Source organism: Clarias gariepinus, chromosome 2 (assembly GCF_024256425.1).
Source record: "Clarias gariepinus isolate MV-2021 ecotype Netherlands chromosome 2, CGAR_prim_01v2, whole genome shotgun sequence".
Lineage (NCBI taxonomy): Eukaryota > Metazoa > Chordata > Actinopteri > Siluriformes > Clariidae > Clarias > Clarias gariepinus.
The window spans coordinates 47,502,147-47,516,030 of record NC_071101.1 but is presented as its reverse complement, the minus strand read 5'-3'; the positions used below and the strand labels follow the sequence as shown (position 1 = coordinate 47,516,030).

The following is a 13,884-nucleotide window of genomic DNA, read 5'->3' as shown; positions in this document are numbered from 1 at the left end:
TGCTGATGATACACAGTTATATGTCTCAGCAAAACCTGATGAGAAAAAACAGCTTACTAAAATTGAGCAATGTGTGCAGGACATAAGAAATTGGATGCTAACTAACTTCCTTCTGCTAAATCCGGATAAGACAGAAGTTCTAGTCATAGGACCGCATACAGCTAGGAGTAAAATTTTAGATCATACCGTAACTTTAGATGGCCTTTCTGTTCCATCAAATGCAACAGTGAAAGACCTTGGTGTGATTATTGATTCCAGCCTTTCATTTGAAGCACATGTAGATAATATTACCAGGATAGCATTCTTTCACCTCAGAAATATTGCCAGAATAAGAAATTTATTGTCGCTAAACGACGCAGAAAAACTAGTTCATGCTTTTATCACCTCTAGGTTGGACTATTGTAATGCCTTACTGTCTGGTTGTTCAGCTAGATGCATAAATAAGCTTCAGCTAGTCCAGAATGCAGCAGCGAGAGTCCTCACCAGAACCAGAAGATATGAGCACATCACCCCTATCTTATCTTCACTCCACTGGCTCCCTGTGAAATTTCGCATTGATTTTAAAATACTACTCTTGACATATAAAGCATTAAATGGTCTCGCGCCGCAGTACCTGAGCGAACTGCTAGTGTCTTACGATCCGCCACGCCTACTTCGATCAAAGGATGCAGGCTGCTTGTCAGTACCGCGTATTATGAAAAATACAGCTGGGGGCAGAGCTTTTTCTTACAAAGCCCCAAAGTTATGGAATAGTCTTCCAAATAGTGTTCGGGACTCAGACACAGTCTCAGTGTTTAAGTCCAGGCTAAAAACCTATTTATTTAGCCGAGCATTTTTATAAATAGATTTGCCATAGGTAAAGGAGCAGATCTGGGGGACTCATGGACGTAGAGTATTATGGTGAACTGGTATGTTTGGATGCTGTCTTCCTCACTCTCGTTGATCATTTAGGTTTGCTGACGGTGAGGGGATTGTTTGCTTTACATGTCAGGAAGCCCTCATGTTTGTGTTTCCTTCTGGCTCTCCCTTTTAGTTATGCTGTCATAGTTAGTCCTGCCGGAGTCTCTGCTTGCACGCTACAGTTAATATACATTCACATTATACATTGTGTGACTGTGACCATACCTAACTGCCATCTCTCCTCTTCTTCTCTTTCCCCCCCTCTTTCTTTTTCCTCTCTCCTCCTGTCCCCCCCTTTCACTCTTTCTCTCTCTCTCTGTCGAGCTACACATGTCGTTCCTGAGCTGCCAGTGATCCAGACTCCCTCTGCCCTCCGGACCTGTCTGACCCATCCTGGTGCCCCGCTTCTGGCTGAAGATCTCGTCACATGGATGCCCCGTGTGTCTCTCTGGGATGCGTCTGGTGTCTGGGAATGATTCTCTCTACCTAGAAAATGGTTCTGGCCTTGACTGGTGTTGGCAACTGTTTCTCTGGGGACTTGACAGTTCGATAGTTCATGACTGGAACTTCTTACAAGTCTACCTGGGTCTTCAATAACTACCTGGACTCCATATTAACATCAATTAACATCAGCTATTATAGCTGAACTGCCTCCCACCCTACACACTGTATAAATGCAGATCATTTACTGCTTTTTGTTTCACCCAAATGAGGATGGGTTCCCTGTTGAGTCTGGTTCCTCTCAAGGTTTCTTCCTCTTACCATCTCAGGGAGTTTTTCCTTGCCACTGTCGCCCTCGGCTTGCTCACCAGGGACAAACTGACCATTTTGATTCATACAAATTCACATTTCATACAAACCTAAATAATTCTTTTGACTATGTAAAGCTGCTTTGCGGCAATGAAAATTGCTAAAAGCGCTATACAAATAAAATTGAATTGAATTGAATTAGACATCGTCCAGCAATAAATAACACCAGTTCAACAAACCTACCTCCTATGCATCTGTTCGAATGGAACAGAAGAAATAGAAGATCTATCCTCAAGGTGCAACGAAACACAACGAGCAGCAGGTTTCTTTATAGAAATGCGACAGTAAAACCGACAACATGTCATGCAGTGAAATGGTAAAAATACGGCAACCCAACTTGAGTGTAGGTACCACACCCTTGGCAGACATATTCTGGTACTGCGATGGAACCACTGTCAGACAAATGTTACCAAAGAATTGGGGAGGATGTTGTGCTGCCGTACTACTAGGAGGAGACTTAGTTGTGGTAGGCTTGCGAAATGAGAACGACCACCGAGACACATGCGACACGAAGTTCACAGAGAAAATTGGTAAAGAAGAATTAAGGGTATGGGATGAATTTGACAGAGACGGAGGAGTATAAGTAAGATGGCATGGCATCCCAATAGGTCATAAATAGGGTAGCAGGAGGATTTATTTCTTTCTACCATGGGGACAAATCGCTAAAAACGCAAGATGGATAAATCTGTTATGGTACAGATGGAGCCACGCCAAATAGCCGCGACCGTGTGAATGGCGTGAGAATGGCGTACAGCTGCCCTATGCATGCCATAGTCACCCGTCCTTTTCCTTCGAGAAAGGCATGTCAAGATTTCACAGTAAACACGCCCATTCAAGCCCTATTTATGTATTTACCTGGTTTACAAGGACACGTTAACACAAGCCAGCAATTTAGCTGCGCTGAGTTGCAATCACGTGATTTTATTAACCCACCCCTACCGAACCGCCCCCGTCTCTTTTAAATTACATATTCCCAGCCATATGCGTGTCCCAGCCATATGCACGTATTGTCTTTCATGTTTCCCTTTTCAGGCCAGTGATACGGGGGCCCCTGGACGAAGGTGTCGCAGAGCCTTCGATCCCCGGGGTTGTGGAAATTGCGGGCGCCCCTGCATTCAGAGTCCAAAAACTACTGGACTCCCGGAGGAGAAGAGGCTACCTTCAATACTTAGTGGATTGGGAGGGTTAGCGCAGGTGGGTCCCAGCCCGAGACATACTGAGGCAAGAGCTCATTTCAGATTTCCATTCAGCACGGCCAGATTGCCCAGCACCATGACCTCCAGGCTGACCTGCCCGCCGGCAATCCCATCGGGCCGGTGGGTCCCGACTCCCTCCGGTAATGCAGAGAGAGCGCCCACACTTCCCTCTGGAAGCCGGTCCTGGGGAGGGGGGCTGGGGGTACTCTCACATCTGAGGCACCTCAGCCCTGGGGAATAAGATCTGGCTCACCGGATTACTGAGCCATTGCTTTGTCTCCCACTAGTGTGTCTACATGTGTAATTGTTTCCCATTAATTTCTTCTAACACCAAATTGAGTTTACCTGTGAAGCTGAAAGAATAGTGTGATAAGTATAGTGAATGCACATTATGTTAAATCTTATTTGATAAGATTGCTAAAAAAAGGTTTGTCTGCTTAGTGTGATATACATTGGATACATGTCATGTTGATGTGATTCTGAAAATTTTTGTTGACTGCTTATTTGTGCTTACTTAAGGAAAGTAAGTGTCTTTAAAAAGTGCTTCCTGTTAACCGGCATACCTTCATCATGACATCATCGTATGCCTCAGTAGGCTGCGCACATGTGCTGTGCTTCATTCGTGTTAAATATAGCGTCGAGGAAGCCATCAATGCTGCGCATGTCTTTAATTAATTTTCGTAATTAAATCTTCTGTTCAGTCTGTTCAGGAGTGTTACAGTAGCAGCTCAGAATTTGTCTCGAGGTTGAAGACAATTCTTGTTTGTTTTCGTTTTGTTTAGGGGGGCGCCCGTCAGCAGACCCAGCCTGGCGAAGTAACCAGCGCGTGTATTTTTTTTCTTTCTTTTTGTTCTATTTTTTGTGGACTTGTAAACCTCAATAAATTCATTATAGTTCACCCTGCATCTGCGTTCGCTCCCACAGTATGCAAGACGTGACAAGCAGTACATCAAAGCTACTCATAATCATATACATCTCTGTTTACACGGGTGTTAAATCTGTTTTATCAGCTGCATCAAGAACATTGCCCTACTTTATAATTGTGGTAATTAAAGTAAAATTATTTTTCCCATGTATTTAACAAATAAAAATGAAAGAAACGTCTACAAAATCTGTTACATGGACATTTCCCACCATAGCCACCAGAGGGCTCTATAAATCACTTCTCCACTCATTTCCTGTTTATTCTTATAAAATGTATATGGACCATTCAGTAATTGTGAACTTTTCCAGTGTGCTAGTAAATTTCTTCGGTTTTAAGATGTTTATTCTGGATAGATCTCGTGTTTATGATTTAACCTCTCCTCTCTGATTTTAATGAGACTTCTGATCTATGATGCTTTAACCCTGCACTGTCTAGTGTTAGATAAAGTCTTCTGTTAAATTTACTACAGATAGCCCTCTCCTGCCTTTCAGGAGATTCATTGTTAACAATGGTGAAATGGTGTGGGTTTGCCCCTGGTTCTCCAGGATTCTCCTACTTCTCAAATACACATCTTTGAAGTGAGTCATTAGGGCTTCATAAAAAAAATTCTTATTACAAACATTAATCTACCAACTTCATTTTCTTATAATATGATGAATCATGACAATCAAAAATTAGATGAACACAAACGTCATCACAAGAGGGACATTTTTATTATTGTGTGTTTTTGATTTATTTATAAATTCATTTTTAATGGGAAAAAAAATTATATTCCAAACTTTTAGATGGACAATATTCTGTATCTGGCAGCCAATCATCATCCAGAATGAACATATGGTTTATTAGTTATTTATAACTATTGTTTATAAATAGCAAACAGTCTGAACTTTATAAACCCCCACAGTATTTGGTCTTACAAAATAATAATAAGGATTTATTTGTGTTTGGTCACACTTAAACATTTACCTTTTTAACTGATTAAGAGTTTCAATAATGTAAATGTGAAGTAACTTTAAAGTGAAGCCCATGCTAAGCTCTAAGGTTAAATTGAATCATATTAGGGTTTTGTTCAAATGTTTACATTTTGATGGGCCAGATCTCAACACAGCTCTTTACCCAGGAATTTCACACAAAAAACACTATATACTTTATTCTGGATCACACAATCTCACAGTAGAGACGGACCACCAGTAGAACGCAAACCCAGCATACAGAGGCTGAGTGAATGTGGTGTGGACTCTGTGGAGGAGCTTCATCGTGTCAGAGACGCTGTAGAAGGACAGAGTTCCTGCACTGTGATCCACATACACTCCTATTCTGGAGGATGATGGAGCTCTGAGATCAGTCTTAATGTTGTTGTGATAGAAAGAGACAAAAGAAGAAGAACACCACAGACTCCAGGATTGGTTGTTGCTCCCAAAGGCACACTCATTACCCTCTCCTTTCCTGCTGATGTCTTTATATGAGACTGATATGGACACACCAGCACCGCTCCACTCCACCTCCCAGTAACAGCATCCACACACACTCTCCTTACTCAACACCTGCCACGAGGAGTCAAATCTCTCTGGATGATCAGAGTACTGCTGCTTGCTAATGCTGTATCTTACTGCTCTGTTCTTCTCAGACAGAATGAGGTTATGATGTGTCGTGTTGGGATCCAGAGTCAGATAACAGAAATCTAAAATAAAAGAGAAAAACAAACTGAACAATGTGAACATGTTGGGTTTAATTAATTAAGTTTCTTCCTTTTATTTTAAATGAATTTTAAATATTTAAAAATATTATTTTTATGAACCTGGAGCAATTAATGTGTGTGTGTGTGTGTGTGCGTGTGTGTGTGTGTGTGTACATTTCAGAAACTCTTCTCTGCTCTGTGGTTCTGGTGGTGAAAAGATCTGAACTGCTGCAGCTGTGGAGAGAAAAATTAAAATAAAATTTAAAAATCATCATCAGGTTATGAAACAGTTTAAAGTAATACAGTAAGGTTATGCTTAATTTTTTTTAACCCTTGTTTGTGGTGTTTGGGTCTGCGGGACTCATTTTCATTTTATATCCGAAGTACATAATATTTTCTTTTTCAAACTCAGAAAGATTGTTCTTGGCTCATTGTCAATGAAAAGCATAGAACAGAACACATTCTCAATGGCCACACCCTGTACACCCCCTCTACACCTTTCTATTACATACACAATGTTCGTGTCCATTGGAAATTGTATGTACTGTAGGTCCTGTGTTTCTTCACTCTGTCCACCCCTGTCTGGGTCTGCTGTAAGTACAGTATGTGTGCATGTCTGTGTGAGTTTTGTGTTTTGGCCTTGTCGTGGCCAGGCATGATAAATATAGGTTTGTCAGTGTGGTTCCTTATAACAACTGATCAAGATGGCTAAAGTATTTTCTGCTCAGTGGGTATTGCAATTGATTTTGTAAAAGAAATAAGCTTTTGATTAAGAAGAAGTTTCAGATTTTAAGGAACACATTTCAAGTGGCTTTAAGGAAGAGGATGAGACTGAGCATCAGCTGCTGTAATTTCAAAATGAAGAGGAGACGTAGGACCATCACATCAGCAACCAGCTCCAGGATCAAAACAAGATTGTCAGCAGCTAGCAAGTAAAGAAATATGAATAAGCATTTCACTGCATATCATGCTGTGTATGACTGTGTATGTGACATAAAATTTTAATTTGAAGTTGGTTCAGGAACAGCACCATGCAGGACAGACAAGCTCCTCAGAGGGTGGTGCTGGACCAAGGCCAAGAAGATTGTAAGGGACCTCAGCCTCCCTAACAATGGACTGTTCTCTCTATTGCGGTCAGAAAAGTGATTTTGCTCCCTGATGTCCAATACAAAGAGACTGATTAGAAGCTTTTTCCTGCAGACTATATGGGCATGTGATGCACACCAAAACCAACCACACTGAACATTTGAACATTTGCACATCACACAACGACATATGTGTTGCACATTCTGGTTCTGTTTACATATAAATGTTCACAGTTACGCATGTGCAGGACATCAAGTCTTCTTTTGAGCTTTTCATCAAGGAGTCCATCCAGAAAGTTAATCTGAATTACACTTATTCAGAAGGAAGGCGTGTTTTTGGAGCAAGGTGAAAGGAGATGGACTAAACCGATTTACCTGATTTCTTTGGGGTTCTTATACTTGTTGGAGTTTTCAGCTCCAAATGGAAGTTTATATAATATCTTTGAGATGCATCTCTGATCGACAATGACAGAGAACTTTTCATGCAACGATATCTCTTGAAAACTTCCATATAATTTTCAGGATTATCTGCTTTGATTACGACGGCAAAGAGACAAACTAGCTGCCATTAGGACAATATGGGACATGTAGGAGCACTGCCTTCCCCATTTTAAAACCCCAGGGTTAATGTCACCATTGTTGAGCAGCTGATGCCATTTAGGAGCTGCTGCCACTTTAGGCAGTATATACCATCTAAACCTGCAAAATATGGTATAAAGTGTTATACTTTGAAAAGGCAATTTGTTCAGTGGAGCTGATGTTTTGTCTAGACTGACATGGTTCAGCTTGTGTTGTGTAAACTGACCTGAATATGTAAAATTTCTAATAAAGTTAAAATAAATAAAAATTAATTATTACGAAAAAACATGCCTAATTTTTACATTTGTTAAATTATTTCCAGTCATATTGATTATATATATATATATATATATATATATATATATATATATATATATAATCACACAAGGGTTAAATCTGTATTTTAGTTTAAAGTGTCTTCAGGAAGGTCAGCAAACAGTTTTAACGAAAATACGGATTTATTTTATTGCTAAGAAATGAAACATCCATCATTGTGTTTCTCCAGGAGGAACAGCTCCTCTTACCATGTGGAGGCATTTTGTTGAATTCCTCTTCACAGAATTACTCGAGTCTCTTCTTCAGATCTGAGAGAGAATTCCTCACTCCATCAAATGAGAGATGTTGATGGACACTGATGCTGGAGGTCTGAAAATCTGGTCTCTTAATTGGAGGAGACTGACGTCCAGAAGCTAAAGCCTACAGAAAGCAGATTAAATGTAAAACACACTTGTGACATCAGAGGACATTCACTGTTCCATTAACAGGAGGTGTTTTAGAGAGTGTGTGAGGAACAGCTGTGTGTGTAGATCAGACAGTGAGTGTTACCTGGAGGAACTGGATGTGATCGTGTGTGTGTGAAAGCTGCTCCAGCTCAGTGAGTCTCCTCTGAAGATCAGCAATCTCCTGCTCCAGTTGCTCCAGGAGTCGTTCAGCTCGACTCAGTTCAGTCTTCTCCTGAGCTCTGATCAGCTCCGTCACCTCTGAGCGCTTTTTCTCCATGGAGCTGATCAGCTCAGTAAAGATCCTCTCACTGTCCTCCACTGCTGTCTGTGCACTCAGCTGTTACACACACACACACACACACACACACACACACACACACACACACAGAATTTAAAGCTCATCTATCATTCCCTCTCTTACTGCGACTCTAAATGACTCCATGTTGTCCATGTTGTGTGTGTTTCTAGGAGCAGCTCTGTCTCTGCTCACTGCTCACCTTTATAGTGTTCACAGCCTGTTTCAGCTCCTGCACCTTCTTCTGCTTCTCCTGGATTCTCTGATGGGATTTTATCTGCTTCTCCTTTAACTGATTCTGGAGATAAATAATTTACTTACATAAAATTATAAATATGGGTAAATAAAATCCTACAAGGCCTTAAAATAAATGAATGAATAAGGACATACTTAAGAGACTTTGATTGGATGATTCTTGAAGTGATTAATATGTTTCAGATCTCAAAATATTTTTGCCAAAATTCTAATTAAACAAATTTTTCATTTATTATATTAAATTGATTCAATATATGCTGGCAAATGACTTTCATTAATCCTTGTGTATTATATATTTTGGTAATACTTTTAACACCGCCGTAAAGGTTAATGCAAAGTTGGACCTCCCTTTATTTTCTTATAACAAAACTGGCTTAAAGAGCCGCAATGGTTATAAAGTAAGAATGATTTATCAACACTCTTAAAATAGGAACTCTACACACTAGTAGGTTCAGTCAGTTAAATTTTGATTCAGGAACAAAATGCATTTTTGAAATGTAATGTTAAAAGACCATGAGGTAAGTAATGTATCTGTACTTAAGTCTCATCAGAGTCAGATTAGGTCCTGTGTTAACTATGCATCTGGGAATAGAAAATCGCTCCTGGGTGGCCAAAATTTCTCAGAATAATGCCGTTTGTTTTCTATTTTCAGGTGCAGGAATAAGAACTATTTATTCATCAAAATTCCTGAAAAAGGAAACTTTTTGTTTGTTTGTGTTTGTTACCATGTGTGTTGTTTAACTGGTCCAATAAACATGGTATGCTGTCTCCACAGGTGACTGATACTGTAAGTTTTTTTTTTTTTTTTTTTTTGGAACAGTCGAGATGCCGCTTTGAAACAGTAACACAGCCGACAGTGTTGGAAATTATAAATGAAACTTGCAGCACAACAGAATGTGCAGATTCATACATTTCCCCATTGCATTGGATTTGCGCATGCGCTCCCAGTAGAAAATGAGAACAAATAGTTCATGAAAGACCCATCATTAGCACACACTCACACTCACACTACTTCCTGTGGAAGAGATATGATGGGCTCATACATGGTTTTATGGTCTTTTTCGTTCATTTTATGACTATAAAACAATAAAATGTCTTTTTTTAAATTAAATGGTTTTTGTGATGCAAAAAAATTACACATTTTTAAAATAATTATAATTTTTTTTTTTTTTTTTTTTTTTTACGTGACATATCCGAAAACCCAACCAGTATGTTTTGCTTTATGTCTCCCTCTTTCAACAAACACTGCCATTACACCCATATATGGTGCTTTTTCTTTAAAATCAGTCATTAATTATTGTTGTGCTTCTGGCACAGATCCGTGCCGCTGGAGTTCTAAGTTTAAACAGGTGTGTTTTGAGCAGTCTAATTAGGATTACGTTATGCTGCTGAGTCATGCATCTATAAGTTTTGTCTGTGTGCATAAAGCATTCAAACAACTGCCGTTGATTTTATCATTTCACTTTTTCACCGTTTAAAACTTAAAAAACCGTTAAAAACTACAAAAAAAAAAACCACTATAATGTGCAGCCTATTCGCTTTGTTTTTTGGATTTTATTTACCTTTTGTGAGTTTTGAAATGTGCTGGAGAAGACTCTACGAAGTGGTTTGCCATATATACATATATGGCAAGTTTATTGTTATTTCACTAGATTATTGAAATTAGCATTCATCATTGTTGCAGATGCAGGAGACTTTTATTTTGAAATTTGTACCAGAAAAAGTTGCACAATGATGAATGGTCATGCGTTCCCAATACTAGTGTTATTTTTTTCATTTTTTTCTTTAAATATCTATAATTTTGTATTTTTTTGTTATTGGTTTTGCTTTTTCTTTAGAATGAAATTGTCAATCCTATATAAATTGGTCAGAAGGCACAGTTCATGTAAGTCACATGGTATGTAAGTGCCAGGGTAGAACTGATGTAATTCCCGGGCGCCCTCTCTTGCTCGCGGTATGTCATTGTAACGAGAGGTTACGTTTTTATCAGCTCCCCAAAGGAAACAAAAAGTGTTAAAATACGGTTAATCACTTAGTGTAAATGGATTTTCTGCGCCAAATGTGTTCGTTTGTGAGCATTTCTTTATTCAGAGATTAGGAATCAAAATGACTTATGCTGTAAAAGTGTGCTTAATTGAAGCATGAATTCACGCACTGGCTGCGGTTCCTTGCGTGGAGTGCACATTTATGTTTGTTATATTTTGACACAGTTATATTTATAGTAAATGTATAGGAGTAAGTCCTATTTTCAGAATTTTGATAAAAACTTACTCCTACTCCTAAAATTAAGACGAAAATTGCATCAATCTCAGAATTTTTCACCACTCAGGATCGATTTTCATTTCTCAGACGTATAGTAGCCACAGGCTCCGATCTGACTATGATGAGAACTAAGTACTCGTGGTCTCTTAACATTACATTTCAAAAACGCATTTTTACTCTTGACTCAAAATTCAAATCCTGTAACTGACTAAACCTACTAAATATAAATGAGAATTATCATTAGGATGAGGATTTCACCTGTTTCTCAGCTCTTCCTGTTGCAACTGCTACAGCGTCATGGCCTTTATGTTCATCCAACATGCACAAGGAGCAAATGCAAATCTGATCAGTACGGCAGTAGATTTCAATCAGCTTTTTATGTTCAGAGCAGATCTTCTCTTGGAGTTTTGCTGAAGCTTCAATTAATGTGTGTTTTTTCCAGGAAGAAACTTCATAATGAGGTTTCAAATGAGTTTCACAAAATGAAGCTAAACACATCAGACAGGACTTGATGGCTTTGTGTTTTCTCCCAGTGCAGAAATCACACTCCACATCTCCAGGTTCAGTGTAACAGTGAGCAGGAGAAGCAGCTTGGACTTCAGTCGTCTTCTTCAGTTTCTCCACCACTTCAGCCAGCATGTTGTTTCTGCGTAGAACAGGCCTTGGAGTGAAAGTGTCTCTGCACTGAGGACAGCTGTAGACGCCCTTCTGATCCTCCTGATCCCAGTGACCATTAATACACACCTTACAGAAACTGTGACCACAGGGAAGAGTCACCGGATCCTTCAGGAGATCCAGACACACTGGACAGATGAACTGATCCACTGAAAACTGATCTACTGAAATACTGGCCTCAGCCATTTTCCTGAAGTCAGACACTGAGAGCGCGAGAGAGAGCGAGAGAGATCAGTTTGGATTTCTTTTTAAATAAGGAGTTCCTTCCTGGTTGTGTGTGTGTGTGTTTGTGAGAGAGAGAGCGAGAGAGAGAGGAGGAGGAGCACAAATGAAAGAAGCTATAAATCCTCTGTTAACCATTTTATTTTTTTACCTCAAGTAGCTGTTTAATTTTATGGAATACACAATACATTTATTGATGCAAACATTATTTAAAAAATGTTATATGTAATATTTAAGTACAGTGATACCAAAACACCAAATCTTCTGCAAGTAAGATTGTGTCTTTGAGAAAATATCTACAGTATAAAGGAAGAAGTGACGATCCATCTCATCCTCTGTACATTTTTTATTAGGAACATAAGGGTTTAAGACTTCAATTAATTTGAGACACATACTTTATTGGAGTTTAATGAATGTTTAACAAAGCATGATTACCAAAGTACAAAGAAACTTTATAACAGTCATAAATGTTTATAAATAAATATTTTAATGATAGCATTGCCACATTTATACACATTTTAGAAACATGAAATACAAGCAAATGTGGAGTAATCTTTTCTGAACATACATACTTTCACAGTATGTAAATGATTTATTGTAATTGTTTAAATTATTTTATACTTCTGTATAACATTGCAAACAATTTTCTAAAACCCTTTTCTGGACAATTTTTATTTGACAAACTTTTTAGAGGACTAGATAGTGTGAAATCAGGAGATGTAAAGTCAGGATTCAACAGGAAGTGATTTTATTACATTGTTTATTACCTGCACAGATGCAGCCTGTGTAATCTAGTCTAAAGGTGAGATATTAAATAATCGTACTGATACCGGTCTTCTTCTTCCATACATGAACCCAATGGCAAGAAAAGAGTAAACAATAGAAGACAATGTTCTCACTGGTAAGTGCATAAGCAGCCTTATTTCCTCTCCTGCTTTTCTTCTTATATGGGGCTGGTATGGCCGCACCTCTATCAGTTTCCCACCTCCCAGTAATGCGTCCACACACACACTCTTTACTCAACACCTGACACTAGTTAATGCAAATCTCTCTATAATAATAATCAGGATAATCACTGTACCTCTTATAGTGTATTATGTTGGGATCCAGAGTTAAATAGAAAATAGAAATCTGAAATAAAAGAGAAAAATAAAACTAAAGAATGATTAGTGTGTTGGGTTTAACTGGCAGAATATACTGTAATTATGTGTAGACGGATAAGAGAGAATTTATTGTGAGCTACTGTAATTATTGAACAAAAGGTTTTTTGTGTGTGTCTGAGTGTGTCTTTTCTTGTCCTCCATGTTGCAGTGTTCATAAACACATGACTCATACACTGCTCATGTGCTTCATATTAAACACAACCCCGATGTTAAAGCTGGCTTTCAGTGTTATTATTAGAGGTAATTTTAAATGGGATTAGTGTTCCTGTAGACAGATTTGTTACTTACACATCATTTAAATGGATTTCTTCTTGATCTGATTATTTAAAAAAACAGTAATTTCTCATTACATTTATTTACCTTTAAACATTACTACACAAATGGTATTTTTTACTTGGATATTAGTTGATTTTATCATACTGGATCTATGGATTTTTTTTGTTTATTTAAATGCATTTAATGTTTATTTAAAAGACACTTTTCCCTCCAGATTGGGTCTTTGCACCAAGCTCCAATCTAGTGCTAGTAGCCAATCTGAGGCTAAACTTTGCCAGACTGTCGCCCAACACTGCTCCACCTCGGGGTCGCCTCTTCTCATTTTCCCAGGATGAAAGAAATGTCATGGACCAATAAATTTCTGAGGCATTAGTCGCTGGCATCATCAGACCATCTTCATCACCCGCTGGGGCAGGGTTTTTCTTTGTGGCCAAAAAACATGGTACCCTTTGTCCATGCATTGACTATAGGGGGCCAAATTACATCACCATAAAGAATCGGTACCTGCTGCCCCTAATGTCTACAGCCTTTAACCTCCTGCAGGGTACCCAATTCCTTACAAAATTGAACCTTCACAGCGCCTATCACCTGGTAAGAATTAGAGAGGGGGATGAGTGGAAGACTGCCTTTAACACCCCATCGGGGCATTATGAGTATCTGGTCATGCCATTTGGGTTGGCCAACGGCCGGGCCGTGTTCCAAGCCCTAGTCAATGACGTCCTCAGGGATTTCATAAACGTCTGTGCCTTTGTATATCTAGATAATATTCTCATCTTCTCACATTCCTTAGAGGAACACAAGATGCACGTCTGTCAAGTACTCCAGAGGCTGCTTGAAAAAC

General features: G+C 38.9%; 1 pseudogene; it reads right to left on the bottom strand.

Moving 5' to 3' along the window:
* Positions 1 to 4,784: 4,784 nt before the first annotated feature.
* Positions 4,785 to 11,607, bottom strand: LOC128541740 (E3 ubiquitin-protein ligase TRIM16-like; annotated as a pseudogene).
* Positions 11,608 to 13,884: the final 2,277 nt, after the last annotated feature.